Below are 12,159 nucleotides of genomic sequence, written 5' to 3'. Positions count from 1 at the left end.
TCGTTGACCTTGACTTTTGTATTTGTCATAAAAATGAAAACATGAAAATGATATCAGTTTTCATTTCAAAACATGAAAATAATATCAGTTTTCATTTTTCATTTTCATGAAAAATGAAAACTGATATCAGAAATAGATATAATTGGAAGAAATTCCAGCTATCAATCCAGGTCTAATGGCCTATTTTCCTATATCAATTTTCATACCTAATCTTGACCCTTCAAATTAAAACAAGGCAAAATTTTTCAGTCATAAGCTAACGACCCCCACCTTTGTTCTCATTCCTACCTTTACCAATCTTTCAGAGTCCTTATTTTAATCTATTTTCCATTCTTCTAAATCCACCATCTCTCTTTATCGTCAAATTATTTCCTGTGAACAAACTAAACATGGTCAAATTGTTTCCACCTTTCATATGCATCTTGCCTGTGTCCACTGTTCACTATTCAGAGAAATGTTTAACAGCAGTTGCATATAAATATTATAAGGTGATAAAATAAAAATACTTTCAGTTTATCATCTTTGATTCACTTCTCAAGCTACTCGGTTTGGGGGCTGGAGCCATAGCACAGCAGGTAGGGCGTCTTCCTTGCACGCAGCCGACCCGGGTTCAATTCCCAACATCCCTTATGGTCCCCTGAACACCGCCAGGAGTAATTCCTGACTGCAGAGCCAGGAGTATCTCCTGCGCATTGCCGGGTGTGACCCAAAAAACAAAACAAAATAAAACAACCTTCGGTTTGGTTACATATTCTTAGTGAGTTAAAACTTTTCCATTTGTTGGTAAATTCCAAAAATGGTTTCTATTCTTCTTGACCTTGCTCTCGCATTTAATTTTGCTCATTACTTGGTGTTCTTAGTCTCTCCTTTCCCAGGGCTTCTTGACACATTTCCTTAATGGACTCTTCTGTTCTGGTCTTTGGGTCTTTTCTTTTCTTTTTTAAATGCACTTTCTTTTGTAGGTTAATTAAGCCCTAGGGCTTTAATTATTGCTTACAGGATGATGACTCCCAAGTCACCTACGCATCCCACAATTCTCCTGCAGTGTAAAAAGCATTACTTGGAGGCCTCAAAAGAACCTCAGACTCTTAGCTAAAGTGATTCTGTTACTAATCTTATTAAATAACTGCCCACTATCTAGCTTAAATACCTGAATAGAATTTAATATCCCTAGAATTTAATCCTGTGCTTTGTTTTTTGCCCTTATTACAGAAGGAAAGAAGGGAGGAAGGAAGGAAGGAAGGAAGGAAGGAAGGAAGGAAGGAAGGAAGGAAGGAAGGAAGGAAGGAAGGAAGGAAGGAAGGAAGGAAGGGAGGAAGGGAGGAAGGGAGGAAGGAGGGAGGGAGGGAGAAGGAAAAGAAAGATAGAAAGAAAGACAGAAAGAGAAAGGAAGAAAGAAAGAAAGAAAGAAAGAAAGAAAGAAAGAAAGAAAGAAAGAAAGAAAGAAAGAAAGAAAGAAAGAAAGAAAGAAAGAAAGAAAGAAAGAAGAAAGAAAAGAAAGAAAAAGGAGGAAGGAAGAAAGAGGAAGTAAGGAAGGAAGAAAAAAGAAAGAGAGATAGAAAGAGGGAGAAAGAAAGAAAAAAATAAAAAGAAAGAAAGTTGAAAAATACACAGAAAACTTGAAGCGTCGGTAAGTAGGCTTTGTTTGATTTCCTAAAAGGGGAATGGGGTAAAGAATCTGATAGAGATAGACAAATATGAAGAGAGAAGAGGGGATTGTCAAGCAACCAATCTGCAAATTGAAGAGTCAGTAGTTTAGTAATTATATAAATAAAGTGATTTTTTTCACTCTACACATATATATTTAATTCCTCTTTTCACTCAAGCATCCCTAGATAGTATTTTCGAAACATTCCATCACAAACCTGCAAAGGAAGTTGATAATGAAGTCTATGGAGAGTGATCTTGGAAGTGACTGAGTTAGTGCTTAGGGTACGACAACCAGGACCAATGGGAGGAAACTGGGCCCTTTCTAACTACATGAGAAAAATTAATTAGAAACCTACATTGTTCTCCAAAATATAATTTCATATTCCTTATGTATATGTAAATAATTTCATATTTATAGAGAGGCTCTGGAGAGCATTTGCCTTTTAGAAATTTTTGAATGAAACAATGAAAGGGATCAAAGTCTTCATTTAAAAGTTTTTTGTGGGGGGGCCTCAGTGATAGCACAGTGGAGAGGGTGTTTGCCTTGCATGTGGCCCACCCAGGTTCAATTCCCAGCATCCCATATGGTCTCCCAAGCAGAGCCAGGAGTAATACCTGAATATATCTGAGTATGACCCCCCAAATTATTTTTTGTTATGGGCCAGAGAGAGAGTATAGTGGGTAGGGCACTTGCCTTGCACTCAGAGGCCTGGGTTTGATCCCTGGCATCCCATATGGTTCTGGTATAATTCCTGAGTGCAGATCCAGGAGTAAATTCTGAGCATCACTCGCTGTAAGCAAATAAATAAATAAACTTTTAAAATTTATTTATTTTAGAAACCATGATTTACAATACTGTCAATGATGGGGTTTCATGCAAATAACCTTCAAACACTACACCCTCTGCAACTCCCTTTCAAGCTCCGACCCCACAGCCCATCTCCTGGCATTGGAAAGATCAGGTCTGTGGACCAGTTCTCAGGCACTCTTATTTTTGACCTTGCTATGCTTCTTTATATACCCCAAAGGGGAGAAATCATTCTGTATTTGTCCCTCTTCTGAGTAACTACACTCATCATGATACTCTCCAGATCCATCCAAGTAGTGGCAAGTTGCATGATTTTGTCTTTTCAGATAACTGAATATATTCCACTGTGGATATATAACTTCTTCAGGAAACATAAATCCAACTGAAGCAAGACCATCAATAATCTGGGATTCTTAGACATTTTTCTCAACTCCTTTTATTGTCTGAAGTGCTCTGTGACAGAATTAATTTTAATTCCCTAAAGCATATACTATTTTTTTTTTTTGCTTTTTGGGTCACACCCAGCAATGCTCAGGGGTTACTCCTGGCTTTGCACTCAGGAATTACTCCTGGCTGTGCTTGGTGGACCATATGGGATGCCGGGGATCGAACCCGGGTTGGCCGCGTGCAAGGCAAACACCCTACCTGCTGTGCTATCGCTCCGGCCCCCAAGCATATACTATTTTAATTCATCATCGTGCCTTTGCCCTTGTTACTCTCTTGCTTTCAGTGTCCTTTGGTGTTTGTCCTCTGTCTATCCTGCTGTTTCAGGAAATTGTAAATGCTGGTTAAACATTTTATAAATAAGACAAGATTGAAAAGTTTTCATGTATAAACATATCTCTTGTAATAGTATAAGAGTGCATTGTTTCATCAAAGAATATGTTTAGTTAAAATGAAATTGTGAGACAATCAGGAAACATTTCCATAGCTTTGGATTTTCAGGTGTTAATAAGTTACAGGAAAGTCTAGAACCTTAGCTCTGTAGGGGTAGTTAAGGATGTGTAAGCAGGATTGCATAGTGCCGTTGGGGTTCTGCAGTTTTTTTGTGTGTGTGGTTTTTTTTAAAAATTTTTATTAGTGAATCCTGTGAGGTACAGTTACAAACTTATGAACTTTTGCATTTGCATTTCAGTCATACAGTGATCGTTTACCCATCCCTCCACCGGTGCCCATTCTCTTCCACCAATGTTCCCAATATCCCTCCCACCCCATCCCCCACCACCCCACCCTGCCTCTGCATCAGGGCATTCCCTTTTGTTCTCTCTCCTGTTGGGTGTTGTAGTTTGCAATAGAGGTATTGAGTGGCCATCGAGTTTGGTCTATAGTCTACTTTCAGCACACATATTTCAACCCAAATGGGTCCTCCCAACATTCTTTGTTTGATGTTCCCTTCTCTATTGAGCTAGTTCTGCAGTTTTTTATACTACCTTTAATTCCCAGTTCTGGGGCCCAAATCCTATCACTGTTGAGTGTCCATCAATCTCACTATCTAACTTTTACTTTTTAATTTAGATTTTGATCTTAAATGTCTCATCTTTTGTGAAAAATTGCAATTGTACACGAAATATCCCCTACTGCAAAATCCCAGTTACCAAAAGTAATTAGGTAAAAAGATGTGGAACTACTAGGTCACCGATTCTGTTGATAGACAAAAATATTTTAAAAGTTTTGAATTTACATTGCTTCTTACAGGTTATGAAAGATCCAACTACATAAAACATCAAAATCTCTATACTTGAAAAATTGCCTTTGGTTCTTAGCTAGTACTCACTTACTACTAATGAATTACCTTGTTTTTGTTTTACTGTGATTTTATCTTATTTCTTTCAAAGATTTCATCTAAGTAACTTTACATGAAAAATTTTAATTTCTGTTCAGACTTCAAAACATGGATTTTTAGTGTACTGTTTGACAAGTTTCACAGGTGTTTATACCCAGGTAACCAAGAGTACCATCACCTGGACATGTCCTTCTGACTCTTTCCTGTCTATCTTCCCCATTTCCTTACTTCAAAGCACTCATAATTTGGATCCTCAACAATAGATGAGCATTTAAAAAATGCAATGACACAGATGCATTTTTTTTTCTGTGTTTGGCCTGTTTTTAGAATACTGTTTTTAAGATTTATCTACTTTGTGTGTGTATCAGTTCTTTTTTATTGTTGAACAATTCTTTACTTTGTTAATAGGCCACTGTTTACATATTCTTTTTTGGGTTTGCGTCGTATTTTTATTATACTCAAAGTATAATAAACCATACTCAAAGTATGGTTTATGTATGTGTAAATCTTTAATAACCACGTTTTCATTACTTTAAGGGATATAATTCCAAACAAAATTGCTGTCTCATAAATAATCACGTACCTATGCTGTTTAATTTTATAAAAACAAATATCTCTAATAGCATTACTATATCATATTCCTGCAACACTGTGAAAATCACCAGTTGCAGTTGTTTTCTGTACACTGCAATAATTGGAATTTATGATCAATTTTAATTTATAAATTTCAGTGGGATGCCCTGGTTACTCAATGTGGTTTTAATTTGCATATCCACCATGGCTAATGAATGATACTTTGTGTTTTTCACATGGTTATTAACCACACATGCATCTACATTTTTTGTAAATGGATCTAGTCAAATATTTTTCTCATTTTTAATGAATTTCTTGCTTTTTGTCATTAATTCTAACAATTCTTAATATATTATTAGCACAGATTCTTTGCAGTGTGTTTATTTTGAACACTACCTCTCTATCTGTGCTTTGCCTTTTTATTTTCTTAATTTTTTAAATTTTTTTATTGAGGTCATGTTGGTTTACAAGAATATAAATTTTTATTTGTTTTAAAAGTCTATGGAGTCACCCCACTGAGTCTATCATCACCATGCCAATATTCCACCACTAGCGTCAACGCTTTCAGTCACGCACCCCTTTTTAGCACCCTCATTTCTGTGCTCAAGGTCTAAAGGTTTATGTTTAGTGGGCCATGTCTTGTCTCTTGTTTTGTTTCCTTATACACCACATAGGAGTGAGAACATCTGGTATTCATCCTTTTCCTTCTGACTTATTTCACTAAGCATTATATCCTCCCATTTCATCTACTTTGGAGTGAAAGGCAAGATTTTCTCTTTTCCGATAGCTGACTGACATTCTATTGTGTTTATACCACAACTTTAACTATTCACTTCACACTTTTTGTTTTCTCCATAGTATGACAATCAATATCTTTTGATAAACAAATGTTTTAAATTTTGATGGAAGTCTAGTCTTTCAAGTGTTTCTGACCTTACAAGTATTTTATTTTTTGGTTCCAATGCTATGTCCCAAGTAATATGTCAAAGTCAATGTAACAAAGATGTTCTCCAGATAGAAGAGATCTTTGTATTTTCAGCTTTTATATTTAGATATGTAATTCAACTTAACTTTAGTTTTTAGCAGTGTGGAATATAGGTCAATGTTCACTTTTTCTACAAATATATACTGATGAAACAATAAGATTAATGGAAGATCTTTTCTCCCATATTGAATCACAATAATGGCACTGTAGCACTGTCCTCCGGTTGTTCATCTATTTGCTCGTGCGGGCACCAGTAACATCTCCATTGTGAGACTTGTTGTTACTGTTTCTGGCATATAGAATATGCCATGGGTAGCTTGCCAGGCTCTGCCATGCAGGAGGGATAGTCTAGGTAGCTTGCCAGGCTCTCCGAGAGGGAGGGGAGGAATCGAACCCAGGTTGGCCGAGTGCAAGGCAAAACCCTACCCGCTGTGCTATCACACCAGTCTGAAAGATAGTATCTTTAAATTAAATAACAAAATAAGATAAAATGTGAGTCTATTCTCTTATCTGTTCGACTTATATAGCATATTTTGCCAATAGCACAGGATCTTGATTATCATAGCTGTGTAAGAATTTTTAAAATAATATGGGAAGATTCCTCTCACATGAATCTTATTTTCAAAACTGATTTCTGTTACCTTTCATATAATTACAAAGAAATATTTATGGTTTACTCATGAGTTAATGTAAGTAGAATTGAAATTTTTACTAATGTTTCTAATTCATAAAAAAGTAAGTCTTGTTTAGAACCTCTTGTATTTCTGTTATGAGTAGGATATGATTTTCCACAAATAAGTTTCTATAGTTTTGTATATAAACTTATACCTCAACATTTAAACTTTTATAACAATTTTAAGTGGTTTTATGTTTTTTATTTTGGTCTCACATCTACATTACTAGATTAATGACATATATGAATTATTTATGCTTATCTTACTCAATTTCCTATTTAATTTTTATTTTTTTCAGAAATATTTTTGATATTTTTGTAGACACCTCTAGATTTATTATATAAACATTTCCATGTAGATACAGATTTTCTACATGTACTTTCAAATATGGATAGTCTTATTCCATTCTTATATTTGTGCATTTCTTTTTCTTTTCTTGCTTATTCCGTCAGATAAAGTAGTGACACTGTTGAATAAGTGTGGTGAGAGCTGATATCTCATTCAGTCTTTTATCAACTATTTTAGTTGCAGATACCTTGTAGATAAATATTATGTTTATCTACTATCTGCAAAGTTGAATGTTCTATTTTATTCTTTAAGTTAAAAGTTAAATGTTTTAAATTGAATGTTACCTTATTTACTATTTTTCTGTGATTTTTATCATGAGCTTTATCATAAATATTTGCTGAATTTCATTAACTTTTTTGTTCTACTCTAATATAATCATAATTTTCCCTTTAATCTAGTGATATACTAGTTTACTTTTATTTTTAAATATAAAACCAGGGGCCTGGAGAGAGAGTTTAGTGAGCCGGGTGCTTGCCTTGCACATGGCAGATCATGATTCAAGCCCTGATACCCTGGATGGTCCCCAAGCATCTCTAGGAGTGATCCCTGAGCACAGAGCCAGGAGTAAACCCTGAGTGCTACTAAGTATGTTCCCCAAACAAATAAACAGAAAATAAATAAATATAATACCAGCCTTATATCCTGGAATCAATCTTACACACATAGCCATAATGCATAAATTTTATACAACTCTCATCTATTTGTAAATGATTTTTTTTCCATCTATACTCTGAGGGAAAGATCAGAAGGGTTTGTATAAAACATAAACTTAAAAATACTAGATAGAATTCTTATTGAATAAGAGCTAGAATATTGAGGGAGTGCCATAATTTTAAAATTATACATTCATTGTTCCTTTGTGTGAGCATGGAGTCACATCTAATTTATTATTTTGGATGGGCCACAGAACCAGGACTAACTCTGGTTCTGGGATCCCTCTTGTCAGTATTCCAAACCTTCCTCACTGCCCTCTACTCCCTTCTGTATCTGGTCATTGTTATTCTGAAGTCTACTAAACAATAATTTGGCCACTTATGCTTTCTTCTGATGATCCTCATGATATATTTATTATCTTTTAAAATTTAAATTTCCCTATATTCTTTTATTTGAAATAGTTTTCTTTTTTAAAATAGCATATAGTTAGTTGGGTCACAATTTCCAATTTACGGTGACAATTATTGTTTCTTTACTGGTAAATTTACTCCACTGAGAACTAGTTATTAAGCTATGTGTTCACAAAATGTGTGTGTGGGGGGGGCTTTTGCCATGTGTGTTTGGTTGCCATGAGCTGACTCCCCACCCTGACAGGCCACCACTGCCAACAGACACATGAAGGAGGGAAGCAGGCTGCCAAGCTGGTTGGTGATCAGTTGTTTCTTCTGTTCTCTCGGCGCACCTACTCCAGTCTTACTGCGCTCCCCAGTCCAGTTTCCCCCTGGCCCTCATGCCCATCCCCTACTTTCCCCATGCTAGTCTTCCCACGCCCTGTCTCGCAGCCTCATGTACAGACCAAACCATGAAGGACTGGGGATAGCAATTACAAGGAGGTGTGCTTGTACAATCCACAGGTATAAAGTCCTTCCCTCAGGGGAAGCTTCTCCTAGGACAAATCCTCATCCCACAAGGCAATCCACCAAACGGTGAAATACCACCTAGGGGTGCATTTCTCTGTTCCCTAGCCCATATCCATTTAAACAGTCATCTTAAATTTACTTCTTAATAATATTAGTCATTTTATATGGACACAGTAAGAAATATTAAGTTTAAAGGGTGGCTCTCCTGAGAACATCTCACTATAGATCTCAGACTACAGTCCTCAGGCCAGATTAGTCCTTCCTATTCTCAGCAGGGTCCTTGTCCAGTCACTTCCCTTTGGGTCAATGACAGAATTTGTCCATGACCGTACTCTAAACTTATTATAAGTTTCATGGCAACTGTCCTGTCCCTTTGTGATGCTAGGATAGCTGACAGCTTGTCCTGGGTCCATCAAAATCCCTTCATCAGAGCCTCCTTTTGGGTGCTAGGAATTAAGGGCAACTGATACTTATGTTAAGTAAATATGACAGATGCCCAGGAGCAAATATTATTTGGAGTCAATTTACTCCCACGTTACAAAAGCATAGCCTTAACTGTCTTCCTGTGTCTGTATAAAATAGGACATTGCTCTAAGGTAAATTATGCAAAGGACACAAAGGAAAGAAAAAGCAATATTTCACTTCTTTCTGTTGACATCCATATTAATGAGTAGATTATATATATATATATATATATATAATTGTATCACTGTCATCGATTTACACGAGTGGGAGCCAGTAACGTCTCCATTTGTCCCAGCCCTGAGATTTTAGCAGTCTCTCCTTACTCATCTTTCCCAACGATTGGAGGCTCTTTCAGGGTCAGGGGAATGAGACCTCTTATTGTTACTGTATTTGGCCTATCGAATAGGCCACGGGGAGCTTGCCAGTCTCTGCCATGCAGGTGTGATACTCTCAGTAGTTTGCTGGGCTCTTTGAGGCGCATATATATTTATTTCCTTCTATGATGATGTGTTCGTGGCTGTGCAGTCCAGGAATATGTTCACTCGTGTGTGAGGCTCAGCCCGAGCATGTGGAAAGCAGCCTGGAGAATGGCGGCGGTTGGGCAATGGAGGTCGGCCGTTGGGGTGGGGTCCCTTGGCATGGGGGGTGCTCTCAGTGAAATATTATTTCAGTTATTGCTTTTCAGTTCTAAAATTTCTGTTTAATTATTCTTGATTTTCTCTCTTTCTCAGTAATTTTCTCGATTTCTTTTGCATATCTCAGGTATACTTAAAATTGTCATTAAAGCATTTTAACACTAGTGACTTAAAAATCTTAGTCAAATAACTCTAACATCTGCATCTGTGTTAGCATCGCTCCACAGTCATCTTCTATTCCATTTGAGATCTCCCTGATTCCTTTCTGTTGACTAATTTTCAGCTGGTACCTGGACATTTTCTTCTAATGTCAGGAGACTCTGCTCCTTATTCAAACCTTCTGTTTCAGCTGACTGGCCTTGTTCTGCAGGGAAAGATGAAATGCAGCTTTGTTAACTCCAGGTGGATATAGAATTCTGGGCTCCCTACTCCACCTCATTAATGTACAAGTCAAAGAAATTCACAATACCACTGTGTGGGGGTAAAGGTGTTGGATACCCACATAGTCCTCATTAACGCAGTACTGGCACAACCTCAATTTTGCTGTCTATCGGCAGAAGCCAGAGCTCTTCACAGTGGTTCCTTTAGAACCACATCAAGAGGAAGGGGAAAAAGGTCCAATTACCTCGGATAGGCAGGGGAGTATCTCTCCTCAAAAGGTCTCCATTGGCACTTTGGAACAGGGCTTATTTGCCAGCTACTTCCATTTTGCACTTGTTCTCTGACACAACACGACAGGGCTGTTGTTGAAAGTTGTAGCAATCTCATGAAGGGGGAACTCTGGCTTCCCCTTCGGTCTTTAAAGTAATGGGTTTAGTGAAACCATATTAGGTACTTGTTGCTGCTGTTGAGTGTGTTTGACTATAACTAAGGGGTTATTTTCTCTAAGATTTTAGTCTTGTTAGATTCCCTCTTTTCTGGCCTTTGGGATTTTTCTTTTCTTTCCCTCTGTGGCAGTGGCATTTTCACTTGATAGTTTATCTTCAAGGAATATACAAGACCAAAAATAAGGCAATAAAACTCAACCAACCATTTCTCATGCCGCCAAATTCCTAGTCAGTCTTTATTCTCCTCCATATTTCAGAGTTATTACATTTTTAAATATATAATTTATAGTTATAAGCCCTATTTAGTGAGAAGAATCGGAAAAAGTATATAACTCCTGCTAGAAGTAAAAATCTTCAACTTTGTTCTTCTTTTGCAAAACTTTTGGTTATTACTAATCCTTTGAATTTTTAACAAAACTGTATAATCAGCTCATCAATTTCTGGAAAAATAACCTGGGACTTGATTGTGATTGCACTAAACTTATAAATGAATTTAAATACTGATCACCATTCTTAGTATTTTAATTTTTGGTCTATGATCACCAGTGTAACTTTTTAAAAAATTTGGGGCACTAATTTTTTTCATCAATGATTTGAAACTTTCACTATATGAAGTAGATTTACACCTGAGTATTGCTTTATTAAATGCTTTTAAAGTCTGATTTCAACCGAAAATTTCTGGTACAGTTATTTACTCTTTCAAATTGCTAAACATATTTATTGGCTTCCATATCATTTTAGTAGATTCCTTAGGATTTCTACATAGATGATACCCCTTATTGCATATGAATCAAGTTTTTTTCCCAACTAAGGAATCTTATTTCTTGCCTAACTGAACTGGTTACAATATAAACAAAGCAGTCAATTTCCACCATTAAGAATGATTTCCACTGTATGGATTTTGAAGTGCCTTACCAATGCTCATTCTTTATTTTAGTTTCTGTTAGACCCTTGTCTGCTAAGAATTTATATCAGCATACTGTTTATTTAACAGCAAACATTTGCTGTAAAATAAAGTTCTTCAGTAATTTGGATTCATATAAAGACTTGTAGAGTACAGGGAATAGTAAATGTCTAAGAAATAACTTAGGACAACTTTTTCATTTTTAAAAACTTTCCTGAATCATTTAAAACACAAATAATTTTTAAATTAAAAATTGTTGAGTATATCAATCTTTTTAAAATAGAAACAATCCCCCGGCATTAATTGTCATCAGATATTAACATAACAGTGATCCAAACAATATGAACAAATGTTTTAAAATTACTTTCCACAAAGAAACACCTAAAAAAGAAACGGAAGCACCTTCTCAATGATCTCTCCCTTCAGCCATGGTTTCTAGTTGGATACACTCAGGAACAGAGTAATATTACCTCCTTTTATCATGATCCGACCCAGTTATTTTCTTGACTTTGTTTTTGAGTGAATCTCTTCTGCGTCATCTAACACATCTACTCATCAAAGCCAAGGATGCAGCATATTCACTTGCTCACAAAGCCACACCTGAATCCGAGATGTATTTTGCAAGTACCTGAAGATGAAGTTTATGGACTGCACCATCAATCACCTCCTGCACTTTCTGGCCCTGACCACGGTACACCATGGTGCGAGTTCACATAGACTGCACAGTCCTGCACACTGGTTGTGAAGCACCTTCCGGAGTAGTCTGAGTATATCAATCTTAAAAAAATACTTTCTGCTCTCACCTCATTGATTTTATCTCTTGTACTTCTTACTCTCTCAACAGAGAAATAATATATATGCATTCTCTTGCTTTTTGCTATTAAAAACTCCTCACAGGACTTCATGACGTTCTATTGGAGTTTAGTTAGCAGC

At 36.4% G+C, this 12,159-nt stretch overlaps 1 pseudogene; it reads right to left on the bottom strand.

Annotated features, from left to right (window-relative positions):
- Positions 1–11,661: 11,661 nt before the first annotated feature.
- On the bottom strand, positions 11,662–11,926 carry LOC101550069 (small nuclear ribonucleoprotein E-like; annotated as a pseudogene).
- Positions 11,927–12,159: the final 233 nt, after the last annotated feature.

This window comes from Sorex araneus, chromosome 1, assembly GCF_027595985.1.
Source record: "Sorex araneus isolate mSorAra2 chromosome 1, mSorAra2.pri, whole genome shotgun sequence".
Lineage (NCBI taxonomy): Eukaryota > Metazoa > Chordata > Mammalia > Eulipotyphla > Soricidae > Sorex > Sorex araneus.
This window is presented reverse-complemented; position numbering and strand designations above follow the sequence as displayed.